This window comes from Notamacropus eugenii, chromosome 3, assembly GCF_028372415.1.
Source record: "Notamacropus eugenii isolate mMacEug1 chromosome 3, mMacEug1.pri_v2, whole genome shotgun sequence".
Lineage (NCBI taxonomy): Eukaryota > Metazoa > Chordata > Mammalia > Diprotodontia > Macropodidae > Notamacropus > Notamacropus eugenii.
In genome coordinates this window covers 383,438,115-383,448,227 of record NC_092874.1, presented here as the reverse complement: position 1 = coordinate 383,448,227, position 10,113 = coordinate 383,438,115, and positions in this window count along the sequence as shown.

Here is a 10,113-nt window from a genome sequence, read left to right as displayed (position 1 = left end):
TCTATTATCCTGTCCCAGATTCTTTCTTCAGTCTTTGGGCACCTCTCTCTTCATTGTCCCTTTACTCAGACCACATAAAGACAAAAGCCAATCTATATCTGTAGATTGCCTAGGGTTTTCTAAATAAGCCATCATATTGTCTGCACAATAGGGACTATTTATCCCCTCTTTGTCTATATTTATGCCTTTAATGCAATTCTATTGTCTTACTATTGTCATTAGCCTTTCCAGAACTATGTAAAATAATACTGGGGAAAGTTCTAACCAACTCCTTTACCCCATCCCATCCCAATCATCAGTCTAAAACATGCTAACTTCTAAGATCTTTATGTATTGCTATTTAATTTTACCTTACTTTTTCTGTAAATACTTTCTAGTAGACCAAGGGTCTTTTGTCAGGCATCTTCTACAGTGTTCAACACCTTGAATATCCTGTGTGCTCAATAATATCAATTAATATTAATCACAAGTAATGTTGCTTTCTCTTAATTTGTATTTTGATACCTGATATGAACAATAAAAATTACATCTATCTCTGTACATCAGACAGTAATGTTGGGACAAACTCTTGTTTGGATTCCAAAAGGATTAAGAGAAACCAGACAGTATGAAAAGGCAGTCTGTTTTTTAAGGACTTGGTCCTGGCACAACGAAACAAATGGGAATACCTTTGTACTTTCTTGTGACTCAGTCCACTGTGAATCTTGTTCCTTGAAAGACCCTATGGCAACTCCATAGTGATTTTACTCACCTGGCCAAATGATTGATAAAATGACCCAGATAAATTAAGGGAGAGGAGAAATGGTGAGACTTCCTTATACTGGTACTATAGATGTCTTTTTTTGACATTCCTACAAAGGAAAGTGCTTTTGGAGTTATGGGACCAGAATTCAAATTCCACCTCTGGTTCTGACCGCTTGTATTACCTTGTGGAAATCATTTAAACTCCCTGGACCTCAGTTTCCTCATTTAGAAAATCAAAGGGTTGGACTATGATCCTATGACGCACAGGAATATTTTTAGGCTTGTTTTACAGAGGGAGAAGAGGATATAGGTTGGCCATAAAATTCTTTTCTAAGATACATTACAATAATTTTAAGTAAGGTACCTGCAGTTACGTAGGCAGAAGCAGACAAAAAAAATCACCTTATGATGAAGAAAATTAATACTGGCATTCTGGGAAACAAATAGAAAATCAACACAAAATGAACATAGAGCAACAGGAGAAGAGTCTTTGAGGTTGAGATCTGGGATGGAATTCAGAAAAAAAAGCAGTAAATAGGATCAGAAGCCTTGAGCAACATTACCCACAACTAGGGATTAAAACTTGATTAGAGTAATAACAATAATCAGCTGCTAAAAATGAAATAAAACAAAATAAAAATCAAAATGGGTAAGCAAAAGAAAAAAGTAGATAGTTAATTTGGTGGTAAAGAAGATCTTGGTTCATATTCAGAGGAAGCAAGTGAGGTTAAGGAAAAAAAGCCAATCTTGCCCCAAGGAGTAACACAAAATAGTCACAAGCTCCAAAAGAACTACTGGAAAAATTTAAAAAGGAATTCAAAAATAAAAGGAAACAATGAAATTAAAAAAATGAGACTATAGTAGGTCATTTTCTTCCTGAAAAGGTATTTTCTTCCATCCTTTCAGGATGAGGAATAACAATACTTACCATCAGAGGAAGACCAAAAACTCAAGGTTTCTTCATCCAAAACCTCCAAAATAACTATGCAATGGTCTCAGGCCACGGAGGAGGACAAAAAGGGTTGTGAAAATCAAATAAGAGAAGTGGAGGAAAAATTGACAAGAGAAATGAGAGTGGTGGAAGAAAATCATGAAAAGCTAGTCAACAGTTTGCTAAAGGAAACCCAAAAAATGCTGAAGAAAATAACACCTTTAAAAATAGACTAACTTAATTGGCAAAAGAGGCCAAAAAACCAATGAGGAGAATGCTTTAAAATGCAGAGTTACCAAATTGAAAAGGAGGTTCAAAAGTTCACTGAAAATTGTTTTTTAAAAATCAGAATGGAGCAGATGGAAGCTAATGACTTTATGAGAAGCCAAGAAACCACAAAACAAAAGCAAAAGAATGAAAAAAAATATGAAATACCTTATTGGAAAAACAGCTGACCTGGAGAATAGATCCAGGAGAGACAATTTATAAATTATGGGACTGCCTGAAAGCCATGATCAAAAAAAGAGCCTAGATATCACCTTTCATGAAATTATCAAGGAAAATTGCCCTAATATTCTAGAACCAGAAGGTAAAATAAATATTGAAAGAATCCACCAATCACATTCTGAAAGAGATCCATGAAGAGAAACTCCTAGTAATATTGTAGCCAAATTCCAGAGTTCCCAGATCAAGGAGAAAATATTGCAAGCAGCTAGAAAGAAACAATTTGAGTATTTTGGAAACACACTCAGGATAACACAGAATCTGACAGCTGCTAAATTGAGGGATGGAAGGGCTTGGAATATAATATTTCAGAAGTCAAAGGAATAAAGATTAAAAGCAAGAATCACATACTCAGCAAAATTGAGTATAATATTTCAGGGGAAAAATGATCATTCAATGAGATAGAAGACTTTCAAGCATTCTTGATGAAGAGACCAGAGTTGAATAGAAAATTTGACTTTCAAACACAAGAATCAAGAGAAGCATGAAAAAGTAACCAGGAAAGACAAATCATAAGGGACTTACTAAAATTGAACTGTTTACATTTCTACATGGAAAGATAATATTTGTAACTCTTGAAACTTTTCTCAGTATTTGGGTAGTTGGAGGGATTACACACACACACACACACACACACACACACACACACACAAACGCAGAAAGAAAACACAGAGTGAATTCAATAGGAAGGGATGATATCTAAAACAATAAAATCAAGAGGTGAGAGAAGAATATATTGGGAGGAGAAATAGAGAAATGGAAAGGGGCAGGTTATCTCTCATGAAAGAGGCAAATAAAAGACTTTTCAGTGGAGGGGAAAAAGGTGGAGGTGAGAGGACAAAAGTGAAATTTAGTCTCATCATATTTCGATTATGAAGGGAATAACATGCACACTCAATATGGTATGAAAATCTATCTTACACTACTGAAAAGTAGGGGAAAAGGGAGTAAGCGAGGTGGGGTGATGATAGAAGGGAGGGCAAATGGGAGGAGGGAGTAATTAGAAACAAACACTTTTGGGGAGGGACAAGGTCAGAAGAGAGAATGGAATAAATGGGAGGGCAGAATAGGATGGAGGGAAATATAGTTAGTCTTACATTACATGACTGTTATGGAAGTCTTTTGTAAAACTACACATATATAACCTATTTTGAATTCCTTGCCTTCTCAGTGGGGATGGGTGGTGAGGGAGGAAGGGAGAGAAGTTGGAACACAAAATTTTAGGAACAAAGGTTGAGAATTATTTTTGTATGCAATCTGGAAATAAGAAATACAGGAAATGTCATATAGAAATGTATCTTGTCCTACAAGAAAAGAGAGAAGATGGGGATAAAGGAAAGGAGAGGTGTGATACAAGGGAAGGCAGATTGGGGGAAGGAGCAATCAGAATGAACACCATTTTGGGATGGGGAGGGGAGAGATGGGGAGGAAAATTTGAAAATCATAATTTTGTGGAAATAAATGTTGACAACTAAAAATACATAAATTTTAAAAAAAGAAGTTATTTTTACCAAGTATGTGGCAATAAATAAATAAATAAATAAATGAATAAATAAATAGATAGATAAATAGATTTGGCGACTTCAGTGAAATGGTAGAATATCAAAAAAAATTCAAATTATAAATTGCACAGATTAAACACAAGAGTAAATAGAATATCTAAGAAGATTTAATTTAGAAAAAGAAATTGAATAGACAATAAATGCTTTTCCTAAGAGAAAAGCACCAAATAAAATAGATTTATAAATGAATTCTATCAAACATTTAAAGATCAATTAATTCTAACATCAAAATAATTATTTGGAATAACAGCTAAGGAAGGCATCCTACCAAATACCTTCTATGAAACAAATGTGATATTGATTCCTAAACCAGGAAAAATAAAAACAGAATATGAAAATTATAGACCAATTTCATTAATGAATATGGAGGCAAAATTCATAAATCAAATATTAGCTAAAGATTACAACCATACATTACAAAAGATTAAACATCCTATTTAAGTTGGATTTATGCCAGGAATGTGAGTATGGTTTAACATAAGGAAAACTATTAACATAATTGATTACATCAATAATAAAAATTTAAAAAATCATATGATTATATCAATAATCAATAATTCAACACTCATTTCTATTAAGAACACTTGAAAACATTGGTATAAGTGGAATTTTACTTAAATTGATAAAAAGCATATGTCTAAAGCCATCAGCAAGCATCATTTATAATAAGGATAAACTAGAAGCCTTTCCATTAAGATCAGATGTGAAACCAGGATGCCTGCTGTCTCCAGTATCATTCAGTATCATATTGGAAATCCTAGCAACAGCAATAAGAGAAGAAAAAGAAATAGAAAGAATTAGAATGGGAAAAGATGTAATAAAACTATCTCTTTTTTGCAGATGATATGATGGTATCCCAAAGATCTTCCAAAAATAAAAATCCCAAAGAATCAACTAAAAAGTAGTTGAAAAGTTCTAGAATGAGAAGGTATGGAGAAGGTGGATGTGGTGGAGGGGGAATGAAAGGCTTTGAAAAGCAATTGTGCCAATTGGGGTAGTGAAATAATTAGGGAGGTGCATAAGGATTGTGTTGTTTTGATTAGGACCCAATTGAGATTATGTAGAATAAATTTGTACTATACCCAGTTAAAACCCAATTAACAAAGTTTTGTAATTTCCTCTAACTCCATTTAAGCTACCCACAAACAGGAGCAAATACATGATCAGAGTAATCCAGGGAGCAAATGTTTCAGATGTGGAAGACAGACTAAACCTGAATTACTCACTAAACTATTGACAAAATAGTGTATACCAGAGCAGGAATGAGAGATAGCCTGGAATGATCTGAGGTGTGGAGGGTTTGGAGGTCATGCTGAGTGTGAAGAACACCAGAGTTAGGGGCTGTTAAGCACAGCAAAAAGTGGAATGGTAAAGATTATGAGAAAATATAAAGGAATATGTTATCACATTTAAGGCTCACAATGTAAGGCAACATGAGTAGTGGACAATACATGAGTAGTGGTTCAACAAGCTTTCTAATTAATAACCTACTATGTAGGTGAAACTTCTCATCTTAGCCACCCTGGGTTTACAGTGACTGGAAATTGACTCACTAAAGAAAAAAAAAACATCCCTAAAGACATGAATATGATTTAGAGAAGGGGGCAACCACTGGACCCAGGCAGTGGGCACAGAGGGCAGATGTCAAAAGCAGACTTTACTGAATGTTTAGGGGTAAGCACTTACAGGTCACAATTACTTACACTGAATTTTTAATCAAGAATCAATGCAAACAAAATTAAAGAATATCAAGGGGCAGTGAGAGCATGGACAAAACCTAGCTCTGCTATAAATTCCTTCAGACACCTCTATGAAGACAATGTGAATAAATTTTAGAATGGCAGAACCCACTGAGAGACAGTGTGGCAGATTTCCAGCCCAGAGCAGCCCAGAAGGTTGTCAGGAATGATCTGTTACATGGAGCTGGAGAGTGCAGAGTGCACAGGCTGCACCAACGCAGACTTCACCACAGCAGAGGGGAGCAGGAACCCATGGACAGACTGAACCAGAAGCAGTAGTGTGGATTCTCAAACAAATCAGCCCAGGTCAGGAGTCCAGCAGAAATGAGTGAGAGAGAAGTGCTGGGCCTGTGGCAATAATGCACAGACTAAATGCTTGAAAGTCACCTACTTGAACTTCTGGGAGCCAAGATGGCAGACTAAACTGTAAGTGTTCTCACCATCCCCTTGTTGATCTTGAAAAACCCGGAGAATATTGCCCCAAGAAAAATCCTGGAGTAGTGGCAGCAGCTAAAGGGATAAACAGTCTCAGTTCTGGAGGGAGATCATCAAGAAGAGTCCCTCTTTCTGTGGCTGAAGGGGATCAGTGCAGAAGAGGAAGTGTCCCAGACAGCTCCATCTCAGTGAACCAGGAGGAGATCCTGAACCCCAGGGGTTGGACCCCATAAACATCAATACCAGGACCCCAGGCATGACATAGAATAGTCAAGGGAACTGGGCAGACACCAGCTCAGATGGGGGTTCACTGAACCTGCCTGTGCTCTAGCTCAGGGTAGGAGGAGACCTCCTGCAGATAGACCACTCCTCCCCTACATCTCATACCAGTAGCTTCAGTGTAACCCTGGGGGAAACCCAGAAAGACTTCACCTGTCCTCCAACTTGGTACACACCAGTCAGCTGTTAAGCCCCAGGTAAGCTACAGCGTTCCGGCTTCTACCTGAAACAACCAGAGGCCACAACACACAAAGCCTCAAGTTCTCAGCATAAGAAACATGGGTCCGAGCCCCCTTTGCTCCAGAATCAGAGATTCACTTTAAAAGCCAGGAAAAAGACAATCACCATGAGCAAGAAGCAAAACAGAAATGCAAAGAACATAGAATCTTACTAGGGGGACAAAGACCAAAATATGAATACAGAAAATGACAACATTGACACTGTGCTCACATCTGAAATCTCAAAAGGGATTATTAACTCATCTCAAGTTCACAGAGTATTCTTTCAAGAACTCAAGAAGGATTATAAAACCCAAATTAGAGAGGTAGAAGAAGAATTGGTCAGTGGTTTTAAAAATACAATTGACAAAATGAAAAAAAAAGAATTCACTGCAAAGAACAGTGCCTTCAAAGGAACAATTGGAAATATGGAGAAGGAGGTACCAGAATTGTTGGTCTACTGGAAAACCATGATGAAAAAAAAAGCCTGTACCATATCTTCCAAGAAGTAATCAAGGAAAACTGCCATGAGGTCCTAGATCCAGAGGGCAAAATAATCATCGAAAGAATACCCGGGTCACCTCCTGACAGAGATACCAAGTTGAAAATGCCAAGGAATATTGTTACCAAGTTCCAGAACCATCAAGTTGAGGAGAAAATACTGAAAGCAGCCTGAAAGAAATAACTCAAATATCGAGGAAGTACAGTCGGAATCACACATAACCTTGTAGCCTCTACATTAAAAGATCATTGGTATTGGAATATAATATTCTGTAAGGCAAAGGAGCTTGGACTACAACTAAGGATCAATTACCCCACAAAACTGAGCATGATATTTCAGGCAAGAAGATGGACATTCAATGAAATAAGGGATTTCCAGACTTTCTTGATGAAAAGACCAGAGCCCAATAGAAATTTTGATCTTCAAATACAAGACTTAAGAGAGGCATAAAAAGGCAAACACGGAAAAAAACACCAAAAAACTTGTTATGCAATATGGGCAAATTGTGTATAAGAGGATGATACTTGTCAGTCTTGAAAACTGTATATTTATTATGACATTTAAAAGGGATACAGCAAAAGCAGTTATTAGGGGAAGTTGTTTTTTTTAATTTAACTTTTAACATTCATTTTCACAAAATTTTGGGTTCCAAATTTTCTCCCCATTTCTCCCCTCTCCCCACCTCAAAACACCGAGCATTCTAATTGTCCCTATCACCAATCTGCCCTCTCTTCTATCATCCCTCTAGGCCCTTGTCCTCTTCTTCTCTTTTGTCCTGTAGGGCCAAATAACTTTCTATGCCCCTTTACCTGTATTTCTTATTTCCTAGTAGCAAAAACAGCACTTGACTTCTCTTCATCCCTCCCTCCCCACCCCTTCCCTTTGGAAGGCAAGCAATTCAATATAGGCCATATCTGTGTAGTTTTGCAAATGACTTCCATAATAGTCGTGTTGTGTAAGACTAACTATATTTCCCTCCATCCTACCCATCCCCCCATTGCTTCTATTCCCTCTTTTGATCCTGTGCCTCCCCATGAATGTTGACCTCAAATTGCTCCGTCCTCCCCATGCCCTCCCTTCCATCATCCCCCCCCACCCTGCTTATCTCCTTATCCCCCACTTTCCTGAATTGTAAGATAGGTTTTCATACCAAAATGAGTGTGCATTTTATTCCTTCCTTTAGTGGAATGTGATGAGAGTAAACTTCATGTTTTTCTCTTACCTCCCCTCTTTTTCCCTCCACTAAAAACTCTTTTGCTTGCCTCTTTTATGAGAGATAATTTATCCCATTCCATGTCTCCCTTTCTCCTCCCAATACATTTCTCTCTCACTGCTGAATTTCATTTTTTTAAGATATGATCCCATCCTCTTCGATTCACTCTGTGCATTCTGTCTCTCTGTGTGTGTGTGCATATGCATGTGTGTGTGTGTGTGTGAAATCCCACCCACTACCCAGATACTGAAAAGTTTCAAGAGTTACAAATATTGTCTTTCCATGTAGGAATATAAACAGTTCAACTTTAGTAAGTCCCTTATGACTTCTCTTTGCTGTTGACCTTTTCGTGCTTCTCTTCATTCTTGTGTTTGAAAGTCAAATTTTCTTTTCAGGTCTGATCTTTTCATCAAGAATGCTTGAAAATCCTCTATTTCATTGAAAGACCATTTTTTCCCCAGAAGTATTATACTCAGTTTTGCTGGGTAAGTGATTCTTGGTTTTAGTCCTAGTTCCTTTGACTTCTGGAATATCCTATTCCACACCCTTCAATCCCTTAATGTAGAAGCTGCTAGATCTTGTGTTATCCTGATTGTATTTCCACAATACTTGAATTGTTTCTTTCTAGTTGCTTTCAATATTTTCTCCTTGACCAGGAACTCTGGAGTTTGGCCACAATGTTCCTAGGAGTTTCTCTTTTTGGATCTCTTCCAGGAGTTGATTGGTGGCTTTCTTGAATACTTATTTTACCCTCTGGTTCTAGAATCTCAAGGCAGTTTTCCTTGATAATTTCATGAAAGATGATGTCTAGGCTTTTTTTTTGATCATGGCTTTCAGGTAGTCCCATAATGTTTAAATTGTCTCTCCTGGATCTATTTTCCAGGTCAGTTGTTTTTTCAATGAGATATTTCACATTATCTTCTATTTTCTCATTCTTTTGGCTTTGTTTTGTGATTTCTTGGTTTCTTATAAAGTCATTAGCCTCCATCTGTTCCATTCTAATTTTGAAAGAAGTATTTTCTTCAGTGAGCTTTTGAACCTCCTTTTCCATTTGGCTAATTCTGCTTTTGAAAGCATTCTTCTCCTCATTGGCTTTTTGAACCTCTTTTGCCAATTGAGTTAACCTGTTTTTCAAGGTGTTATTTTCTTCAGCATTTTTTTGGGTCTCCTTTAGCAAGGTGTTTACCTGCTTTTCATACTTTACTTGCCTCTCTCTCATTTCTCTCCCCAGTTTTTCCTCCACCTCTCTAACTTGATTTTCAAAATCCTTTTTGAGCTCTTCCGTGGCCTGAGCCCATTGGGTGGGCTGGGATACAGAAGCCTTGACTTCTGTGCCTTTCCCTGATGGTAAGCATTGTTCTTCCTCATCAGAAAGGAAGGGAGGAAATACCTGTTCACCAAGAAAGTAACCTTCTATAGTCATATTTTTTCCCTTTTCTGGGCATTTTCCCAGCCAATGACTTGACTTCTCAATGTCCTCTTCACACCCCTTCGCCTCCAGATCCACCCAGCCAGTGCTTGGGGTCTGAGATTCAAATGTTGCTTCCCAACCTCAGGGCTTTGGGTGGGGGCAGGGCTGCTATTCAGTGTGAGATTAAGTTCAGGTGCTCAGGTTGGGGCAGGGCCACCTCACAGGGCTCAGTTCCCTCAGGGGGTTTATGCAGAGACCTTCAACAATGGATCTGGGCTCCTGCCTGCTTGGGGTGCCCCTGTCCATTGCCACCCCTTCTGCTGCCTCCCGAGGGGGCCTGAGTTATGGAGACACCCTGCTCCCCTCCCAGCAAGCCAAAAAGACTCTCTCACTCACTCCTGGTGCCCGTGGGTGGAGGGATCTGCATGGCTGCTGGAGATTCTGTCCCTGTAGCCTGCTCAGATCAGCTCCTCTCGGTGCTGGGCGGTCAAGGCAGGGCTGGGCTGGGCTCCAGGTCCAGAGTGTGACAGAACTTTTGTCGGTTTTTCAGGGCTCTCTGAAACAGAAATCTCATA